An 11,358-nucleotide genomic window follows, 5' to 3' on the forward strand; every position below is an offset into this window, starting at 1 on the left:
ATTTTCTGGTGCTATGGAGGCTGGATAAACTCTTGAAACTATTGCCCTGAGATAGTCTTTAAACCAAAAATATCCCATGAAGTCTTCTTTAAACCAAATAATAGTTTATCTATTAAAAAATGTCTGCCTTGAACATTATGGTCTTTTAAGAGCCTATATGTGGGATCAAATTGAAAACAGCAACTCAAAACTATAGATAAAAACTTGAGGGCGGTGAGTTTATGTTAGTCGGGGAGGAACAACTCAGAAAAGGTGGGTGAGAATGGTTGCACAACTTGAAGAATGTAATCAATGTCACTGAACCACACATGTAGAAACAGTAGAATTGCTATGTTTTTCTGTGTATATTCTCAACAACAACAAAATAAATGAAATTTTAAAAAAAGATTGCAGCCTCCCTCCCAAAAAAAGAAAAAGATAACTGGAATTAAAAATTTGTGTTATTAGCAATTAGCATAGTACTTTTGTGTCAAAAACTGTGTATCAGTTTCACAAAAGATAAATTTCAGTAACTGGGATAAGGTATTTAGCATGATGCCTGCTCTACGCTAAGCTTAGCATACAGAAACAGGTTGGGGATGGGGATCCTGGTTTGGCAATAGAGGAGGCTTCTACACATCAGTTGATGCTGAGCCCCATACTGAAATAGGCAGCATGGAAAAATTCCAAGATGAAATGTTTTTCCTCAAGAACTCATAACCTGCTTGTTGTTGTTGTTGTTGTTGTTACGTACTTTCAAGTGGTCTCTGACTCATAGGGACAGAATAAAACACTGCCAGGTCCTGCACCATCCTCATAATCCTTGATAAGCTTGAGCCCATCATTGCAGCCACTGTGTCAGTCCATCTCATTGAGGGTCTTCCCCTTCTTTGCTGACCCTCCACTTTGCCAAGCATGATATCCTTCTCCAGGGAACGGTCCCTTCTGACAACATGACCAAAGTAGGTGAGACGAAGTCTGGCCATTCTTTCTTAAAAGGAGCCCTTCTGGCTGTACTTCTTCCAGGACAGATGACCTGCTTAATAACATAATATTAATATATTCACAAAATGACTTTTGACCAAGATCAACCAAGGCTGAAGAAAGCGGGTCAGGCTTTGAAGTGAAGAGAATTATGCCAACGATTTATATGTTCATCATTTTTTTGTTTCCATCTGTTGTATTAATTCCTAGTCAAGCTTCTCTGATTAAGCCATCATTCTCCATGAAGCCTTCTTTTGGTGCTAGCTCCTGTCCTTCTACACCACACTACCTTGAGACATTGCCCTTGGCTCTTTGCTTTTACCTTACAGATGCCATGATTATTTCATAAAGGTCTGATATCAGCCCAACTCTTCTGATTAGCTTTAGCCTTTCTTTATGATATTTGTGGGACTTAAAGATGAACCAGACAAGAACTTTACACTGTATTGCCTTTTGTTGACCCTTCCAACAAGTTAATTGTCTGTTTGCCTTTTTTGTAATTACTTTAATTACATGACATTAGTGACAACTAATAAATGTAAGTGTGTTTGATTTTCACAAACTCACATTTCTTACTAGTCTGAAAAATTCCATTAAAGCTTTCAAAGATGTGGTCAAAACAGAAAATGGGGGCAAACTAAGGACATCCACATTTAACCTTTGGGGCTAAAGTGAAAAATAAAGGATAATTCATGAATGAGTTAATTGTTTTCCCTTGATTCTGACACTAGCCAGCATTCCCTCTAGGGTGGTTACATATATATGAAGCGTGCCTATTTGTAAGACAGCAAAAGTTAAAAGGGGTTGAGAAATAAAAGCTGCCTAATTGCTGCTATTATCTCAACTCAAGGAGAGAATTGCTGGGTGATATTATGAGGATCGAAAAACCATTGAAGATTTTATTGATGGAACACTTTTGCCCAACTGCAAGCCACAGAAAATGAAGGTCATAATTTCAGTTTTTATGAGCACCTGATTGGGCATTTACATAGAAAGAGTTGCACTACAAGGAGATGAAGCCAATATTCTCTCTGCCATTGTTTACTATATTGCATCACAATACCTAGTACAAAAGAGTTTATCCAGTATTGTCTTCTTGTCAACTTGACCAATGAAATCAATTTCAGGCCTGATAAAATGAATTGTGTAGAGAATGGCCAGATAGATGCTCTTCCTTGCACCACTCAACCAAAACAAAAAAAGTGCCACTAGCAAAAATGTCAATGTTGTGGCTCTTTAGATACTTTCTGCATAATTTTCCTGCTTGTTAAAACATTAAATAGACAAAACTAATTTTTAATGATAGCAGTAGGCGTTCTCCAATTTAAAATGATGATGTTAATCTCTAATTATTGGAATTTGTGATTTTAGTGTTGTTGGTGATGAAAGTGGATCATGCCAGATCATCTTTGATTGTTCCCTGCTATATATTAATGGCAACTTCTGAGAGGCAGCTGGTCAGGATTGGTCATGTGGGCTGTCTGATGCTATGGAAAAGCATTTTAAATGTGTCCAAAGTGAACGGCCCCATCCAGGTAAACCCAAGAAGCTGGTGTCATTAACACTAGGTTTTCCTCATTGCACCTTTTACTCAAGTTGTTAGGATGGGATGGATAACCTAATTTACATGCAGCTTCCTATAAGAGTTCAAGTGGCATTTTGAAACTCATCTTTCCTTAAAAAAAATATAAAACAATAACTACTGTAATATATTCCAGAGAAAGGACAGATTTTTAAGAAATTTTGGAACTATCTTGTTTTATGAATATACTCCATAACCTTTGGTTGGATAAATTAATATTTTAGGGAAAAAAAATACATCCACACTACGAAATGCCAGTTTTCTGATTCATCAACATTGGTCCCACACTATGAACCTTTAATCATGCAGTGTGACTCTTTTATATGACTACTAAGTATTATTGCCTCCTCCTCCTTCAAAAGCCAACATATTTTTACATGAAAGATAGGTCTTTGCATAAAGATATGGCCTGCCCAAGGCTTCTATGAAAAGGAGGGAGAGAAAGATGTGTTAAGAAAGTGAATAGACTGGAGTCAGGGGAAAAACTTCTAAGGTAAAGCAAGAGTCAAATCTCAGGAGTCAGTGAGATGACTCCGTGGGAGGAAAACACAACTATTGTGTTGTGTTGACTAAATTAAATCAAACAGCTTGCATGAAATGTGTTACTGCCAGTCTATACCCATGTTTCTTCTCCATTCCCATTCCTAGCATTTGTTTATTAAACGATCTCAGGGTTTTATTATGTTTCTTGAAAAGAGAGAACCATATAACAGGTTGTTGATTGAGCAAGGGGGATAGAGAAGTGGAAGGAAAAACACAATTCTAAACTGTTTTTAAGCTCTATTATTGATTGTATTTAACTGAACCTAAAAATAATATATATTGAGTTCTCAGATTTTTTACATTCATAAAGTAGGTACAGTACTTAGGTTCATCTCCTCTTACCAAATAAAGAACTATATTTTAAAGTTGTAAAACTTTTTAAGGCCCCCTGGTGGTGCACTAGTTAGGCGCTCAGCTGCTAACTGATAGGTTGTCAATTCAAAACTACTAGCTGCTCAATGGGAGAAAGATGCATCACTCTGCTCCTATAAAATATTACAGACTTGGAAACCCTATAGGGCAATCTACTCTCTCTACTAGGAGTCAGATTTGACTCAATGTCAATGGGAAAGATTATTTAGGATTCTTCTTAAGTGAAGCTTACAAATTAGCAAAATAAAGAACCTTCCAACTTGATCCTAAATAATGTTTGGTGTTCACTTCTCTACCTATCATCCCATGAAATCTTTGCTTCAACTAGTCACCAGAGTAGCCCAGAGTTGACTGAACACATGAGTTCCTTAACATCCCTTTCTTATCTTTCTGACTTTGTTTAATTTACTTACCACCTCTTACACTTCCACATTTCCTTCAAGATCCAGAATGAGTATTATCTCTCCTGTGATATAGACTTTCTCCAAAAACTCTTTTTGTTCTCCTTGTACTCTGTACAAACCCACATGATAGCCCCAGCATTTAGCACAGTGCTCATGTGTTCTTCCTGAGTCCTGGGACCAGGGCTTTTTTATTTATTTATTTATTTAATTTTTATCGTGATTTGGGTGAAAGTTTACAGAGTAAGTTCACTTACCATACAGCAGCTCACATACACTTTGTCCCATGACATTGACTACAATTTCCCACAATGCAACAGCTCCCCTCCCGCTTCCTCCCCACAGTTACCTCTTCCCTGTGTCCTTCCCTCCCACGCACTCCTGCTCCTTGAGCTGTCTCCCTGTGCATACACAGCCCTTCTTTCTCCCATGATTGATCTCTCCAAGGAGTATATCTACCTGATGTAAATGTTCAGCTCATATGCCTGTCTTTTGTTTGGCTGGAAGTCACAGGAGTGGGTTCAATTCCAGACCTGAAGGGCAACTAGGGGCCATAGTCTCAGTGGTTCCATCAGGCTCTATCAGACCAGCAAGCCTGGTCCTTTTTTTAAAATAATTTTGAGTTTTATTTCACATTGTTCACCCACTCTATCTAGGATCTCCTACAGCGATCCCCCTCCAAGCGTTGACAGTGGTAGCCAGGCACCATCTAATTCTTCCGGTCTTATAGTCGTACAGGCTGAAGATCACATGGTGTACCTGTCACTAGGACTAATTGTTTCCCTGCATCTTTGGTTTGTTGCTTATTTAAAATAAATAATAAATAAGCAATAAATGAAAGAAGATACAGCCATTGTTAGAAAGAGGGGAAACTGAAGCAAGGGCAATCTAATCCAATATATAATCCCAAACTCTGGAGGTAGTAATTTTTTTCTTGTCAAATTTACAGAGAAACACTGGTTTAATATAATGTTACCAGACTTAATCTCAAACAAAATAATTAAGTTCTATAATAAAGATTTGACTTAGAGTGAACTGGGAAACTGTCGATTTCTTTCTTTCAGCCTCTACACCACCACGCCCCCATGAACTCTTCCATACAATCCTCTTTACCAAGAATTGAAAGCTCTGTTATAATGATTTAAAACACCAGTGCTTATTGATTTAGGAATAAGGATTGTTTGGGGGCTTTCCAGCTAGACTTCAGGTTGCCTACACAAAGATACAATATGCCAACAAAGGAAGTGATTAAGGACATATGATATACAAAAATGGAAGTCAGACACATTGTAAGGGATTCTAGAGTGAGAAAGCTTGTGTTTGAATGTTGTTGTTGTAGTTATGCGCCACTGAGTCGGAACCGACTCATAGCGACCCCTCCTTGGGTTTCCTAGGCAGTATCACTATGGAAGTAGATTGCCCCATCTTCTTTCAGAGGAGTGGCTGGTGGCTTTGAACTGCCAGTCTTCCGGTCAGCAGTCAAGTGCTTTAGGCACTACACTACCAGAGCTCCTTCAAAACATTCTGTGTGGCAAGGCTTAGCAGTTCTTGTTGTTGTTGTTGTTATGTGCCGTCGAGTCGGCCCCGACTCATAGCGACCCCTCCTTGGGTTTCCGAGGCAGTATCACTACGGAAGTAGGATTGCCCAACCTTCCTTCCGAGGAGTGGCTGGTGGGTTTGAACCGCCAGCCGTCTGGTTAGCAGGCAAGTGTCTTAGCCGTTCTAGGCCTTGTTTTTCTTACTGAAAAATGGGTATAATATGTCACAAGATTGTCATGCAACACAAATGAGGTCATGCATGTTAATTGCATAGCATAGAGCCTGGCACATAGAAAAAGCTAAAATATATTGGCTATGGTTATGATTATTACTTAGGCCATTATTTAAGTTTGGGTAAATGAGAGTGCTTTAGTTTATTCAACATATATGAATTGACTGCACATTTCCTGTTTGGGGTATTTTTATTAGCTCTGGTGGCATAGTGCCTAAGGCATTTGACTGCTAACCAGAAGGCTGGTGGTTCAAACTCCTCGCTGGGAAGGTTGGGCAATCTACTTCCATAGTGATACTGACTCGGAAGCCCAAGGAGGGGTCACTGTGAGTTGGAGCCCACTCACTATGAGTTGGATCCCACTTGATGGCAGTGAGTTTGATTTTTTGGTTGGATAGGCTACATTATGAAACAGTAACAAATTGACCTCCAAATCTAAGTGACTTATTATGACAAAGGTTTATTATTTCTCACATGTCATGTCCAATACGAGGCCATTGGGTACTCTACTCTTTAATGTCACTCCGAGAGCCAGGTTTATGGTGACTCCTTCCTCATGTAGCTTAGCCTTCTGGAACACATGCTTGTCTGGATTGCTGTGAAATCACATCATGAAATCATATAATAAAATCATAAAAAAATTTTATGTGGGCCTTCATGGTCTTAGTACAGAAGTAACACATGCATTGCTTCCACTTATTTTTTTTTTTCACTGACTACAATTGGTCACAGTGCTTTGCCTAAATGCAAAAGGACCAAGGAATGTAGGGAAACAAAGGGGCTATTTGCTAAGCATTATTGTCTTTATCTGAATATTAAGCCCTGGCAAAACAAAAATGGTTAAGGCTTGGTGCCTCCTTACGAAGGTACTGAATGGTTTTAATAAAGCCTGCACCAACTAGAGTGGTGTTGCATAAGTGAGCATTTCATTGAGGTCACACAAATCTCTTTGAGGAGAATTATATTTTAAGATGTTTTTTTGGAGTTATGTAATATTTGCTGCAAAAATATACATACTCATCTAAGTTTAAGGCTTAATATCATGTGCCCCTTTATAAGTACAATAAGGTTTACAATAGTTAAGGGGAGAAAAGTGTTTATGTTTAGGATAATTTCCTGAGAAAATAGGCAAGATTCCCAAAGTACTGGGCAAATATTCCACAACTAATTAGGCCATTGATTCCTCACTCTACTTCTCTTCTAAATTGAAAGGAGAGAGGCTTCTGACTAAAATTCTGACCCCAAAGGCAGGCAACAGAGAGGGTCTTTCTTTCTCAAGGCTGAGTTGTAAGCCTTTCTCAGCCAGCCCTGTGACTTCTTCTGGACTCTGTTCACTCCAAGAGCCCACAAGCAAGACGACAAGCTGACAGGAACTAAGCTTGAATTCTTGGCCTTCAGTGCTGCCTCATGAGCCAAAGGGAAAAGAGGCCACCTTCCGAGGTCCAGCCAGCTAGGAATTAGCTTCTTCCTCCCCCTCTTTTCCTTCTCACACAGGCCAGACAGCCTGTGGACAGCCTTCCCAGGCTTCCAGCTCTCCTGGCCAGCTGGGATAGGCACGGTCTTTCCAGATCCCTGTGAGTGAGCCAGAAAGCATTTTTTTTTTTTTTTTTCCCTCCACTCAAGAGCCAGAATTGGAAGATTACAAAGGCACTGTCACAAAATGGTCACTAACAGAGGTTTTAAGAGATGAAAGGGGGAAAAAAATGTGTTTCTAAGTCAAAGAAAATAAGAATGTAGTCATGATTATCCATAGTTTGGTGATTACCAGAGCAAATCCTTTTTTCCAGGAGACCCCAAGCAGGATGGAAGACATGTTTCTGAAATCTGTTCAGAAACACATTTAATTAGTTTTCTTTTATGAGAAACTTTCCTTTTGAGCACTAACCTCAATTCTCCAATGCAAGAAAAATTTAAATTGATGCTTTATGAAGAGGTGTCAATGTTAGTACTAGATCTCTGTTTTACATACAGACGTTCATTCTTTCAAATTGTATGAATGTGCACCAGGGGACTCAGCCATGATTACTGGATCTGACCTGTGATTTAGATCTTTATGCTTCTCGGCTCTGGCATTTCCCTGGCCCAGCCAGAAACCCTCTCTCAGGTGGTACTAACTCTGATTTCACCTGGTATTATCAAGGGTCTACTGGGCTCCACAAATCCCAAATCTTTTCCAGGCATGGTTTTGGACTGGATCTAAAGCTGCCTGTGCAGTAGTGGCTAAGGTGAAAGGTCTAGTGAGTGACAATGATTACAGAGCCATCTGATGAGTGATACATGACTATACCTTTCCATCTGCCCCCTACTCTAACCCTGGCACCATTCCTAAGTCTGCCAACAATAGTAGCAAAGTTTTTTTTTTTTTTTTCTTCAGAGCTGATCTTAAGGAAGAGAAACCAAACAAAAACCAAACCCACTGCGGTGGAATAAATTCCAATTTACAGTGACCCCCATCATTAGATTTCTGAGGCCCTTAAGGAAGAAGTAGGTCTGAATCTGTCTTCCAGGAAACTCCCATCACTCTTACGGAACAAAGCATTTAATCCTCAGTCTAATTTTATTATATCAGTGTTATTCTTGTTTTAGGTGAAGAAGTTGAAGCGCAAGAAAAATCAAGTAACAAGATCAGTATCAAATAGATTATAAAAAATGGAGGCAAGTTTTGACTCCAAGTGTCCTTGGTCACAAAGTCTCGTTCTTTCCACCCCATGATGGTATTAGCATTCCTCCAATATAGACCTGGCATTATTCTGAATGATGAGGGATAGCATGATTGAAAAGCAGGTAAGATTCTAGCAGTCTCATAATCTCTTCCAGGTTTACTTCACTTGTTTTACATATTGGGTTTTCTTATAAGATTTTTCTTAGATACAAGAAAAATTGAAAAGCAGGATATTATATCATTTAGTCTCTTTCAGACTTCCTATTTGGGAAAAAATAAAAGGTAAGAAAAAAATATATGATTGCTGAGGTATCATCTAAGGCTAAAATTATCGACGGCTCTTCTGGCATATTAATGGATCTCTACGTCAACTTATTAGACAATCAGAATTGACACATTATAGGCTTGGCACAAAATTGGCACAAAATTTGCCTCATGGAACAAAATTTTAATTTAGGAAAATGAGAATGACTGAATTTCATATTTTAAAAAATATTTTCTGTGAGGGAAAATATCAAATTGTTTCCACTCTTGTGATGTGGAAAGGATAGGCCATTGATAATTAGGCCAAATAAAAATGTTTCTAATTCTAATACTGCCACTAGTTAGTCATACAAATTTGGGAGATATATCACCTCTTGGGGAGCTCGGGGGCACTGTGGTTAAAGCATTGAGCTGCTAACCAAAAGGTCAGTAGTTCAAACACACCAGCCACTCTGCAGGAGAAAGATGAGGAAGTATGCCTCCATAAAAATTTACAACCCTGGAAATCCTATGAGGCAGTTCTCATCTGTCCTATAGGGTCACTATGAGTTGGAATAGACTCAATGGCAGTAAGTTTTGTTATTTATTTATTTTCACATCACTTCTTGAGTATGTCTTTGAAAATACCATCCATCATTAACATTTTCTAATTTCCCTTTAATTATAATAGGGGATATAAAAATGTACAGGGTGTTAGAATCCAGCCTAGAGTTTATTCTAGGGGAAGTTTGGCCCCCTTAAGTATGGAAGAGGCAAAGCCAAAGTATGCAGCCTCAGATTTTATCTCTCATAACTCTCATCATAATTGCCTTCTGACTCCTTGCTGATCTCACTTAACCTTGTTTTCAAATGATAAATCATGTGTATCCTATAGGGTCTCTCTTCCTTTCCCTTCCATTTTCCCATGTCTCCAGTTCTTCAGTTCTCTCTCTGTCTTCTTCCCTTTCTCCTGTGTGTGTGTGTGTGTGAGAGAGAGAGAGAGAGAGAAAGAGAGAGAGAGAGAGAGAGAAAAAGAAGGGGGTGGTGGTGAGAGGAAGACAGAGTGGGAGAAGAGTGGGAGAGAAAGAGAGAGATAGCCAGGTAGAACTCTGGCCACCTGAGGATGGTATATTTCAGGATTTGTTACCCTTTCTCCTGATGCCATTTGTCAACCTTGGATGTTACTATTGAGACTTCCATTCAAGTCTATGCCTAATTCCCTCTCCAGGAAGGCATCTCCAGACAAAAAGAACAAAATCAAACAAAACAAAACAATTTTGTTAAGGACAAAATCAAAAGTAGCTTCAAAGTAGCCTTCAACCTACTACCCAGCCCTGCCCAGCTCCCACCCCTAAACAGGTGATGTGGGCCTATCTGCCAGGTTTCTCACTACTGCCACCTACCTCATGGTGATTCAGCCTCTTTCTGCAAATTAACTTTTCAGTTGGTGCAGACATCCATTATAAAGTTTCATGTCTACCTGAGTAGTCTTTATAACAGATTGCTTAGGTCATGAAAGCTGAAAGTACCAAGACAATTGCCGAATGAGTTGTAAGTTTGAGCAAGTAATTGATTTTAAGAAGTATCATTTAAGAAAAAGTGACCTACATGAAAGAGTATTTTCACATCAAAGAGTTCCATCTTTGTTTGTGTATGTATGTAGGGACATTTAAAATATTAAAATCTCGGACACACATTAATAAGATTTAAGAGACTCAGAGCTGTACTAACAGTCAGCAAAGATTTCAGCACAATGACTAGTACAGCATGACAGTGTCTTACAGGATCCAAGATCTTCATTCAGTCACCCTACACCACTGTCATGGTTTGAATAGAACTGCTTGCGGCCCTGACCCTGCTTCCTCAAATATTCATGAAGCAAAACTGTCACATGTGCCAGTCAATTAACAGTCTTTCCTTGGCATTTGGTTGTCTTCCTCTTATCACTTGATCATAATCAGATGTACCTCCTTCTAAATATAGTACACGACTTGTCCAGCCCCCTCAACATCCTGTCAGAAATTCCCATTAATACACAGGTATTTCCCTACTCGTGACATATTTGAGTTATGATGGACTGCACTTACAACTCTTTCTTTTTATTGATTTTTTGTATATCTTATTGTATTTACTACATACAATGTTGCAGCACATAATTTGCCAATGTTATCATTCTCACATGTTCACTTGTAGATGTTCCTTGTTATGATTTATAAAGGTACTGACAATAAAAGTCAATAATAATGAAAACTAATCATTATAAAAAAAAGAAGTGTTCTACTTAGATCAGTTGCCTAAATGAAACCTCATCACAAATTCCCAAATTCATAAGCTGATGATGGAATTTATGATGGAATGGTCAAATAGAGAATATATATATTATATATATATATATATATATATATACACACACACACACACATATATGTGTGTGTGTGAATCTTTACAGTGATTGAAATTTGGAAACACCATTGTAAATATACAAAACCAAAATCTATTGCCATCAAGTCAATTCTGACTCACAGCAACCCTCAAATATAAAGTAGAACTATCTCATAAGGATTCTAAAGGTGTAGTCTTTATGGAAACAGACTGCCACATCTTTCTTCCATGGAATGGTTAGTGGCTTCACAGCACTGAACTTTCAGTTAGCAGCCTTAACCACTACGCCACCAGGGTGATGGGAATTTCTGACAATGTGCTCTTTTATTGAAAGTGTGTTCTTTCAATAACTATAGGAGCTCTGGTAGCATAGTGGCTAAAGCACTTGATTGCTAACCAGAAGGCTGGCGGTTCAAACCCACCAGCCACTCCTCGGAAG

The sequence above is a fragment of the Orycteropus afer genome, unplaced genomic scaffold (genome assembly GCF_000298275.1).
Source record: "Orycteropus afer afer isolate SDZICR_OR568_19922 unplaced genomic scaffold, OryAfe1.0 scaffold00026, whole genome shotgun sequence".
NCBI classification, from domain to species: domain Eukaryota; kingdom Metazoa; phylum Chordata; class Mammalia; order Tubulidentata; family Orycteropodidae; genus Orycteropus; species Orycteropus afer.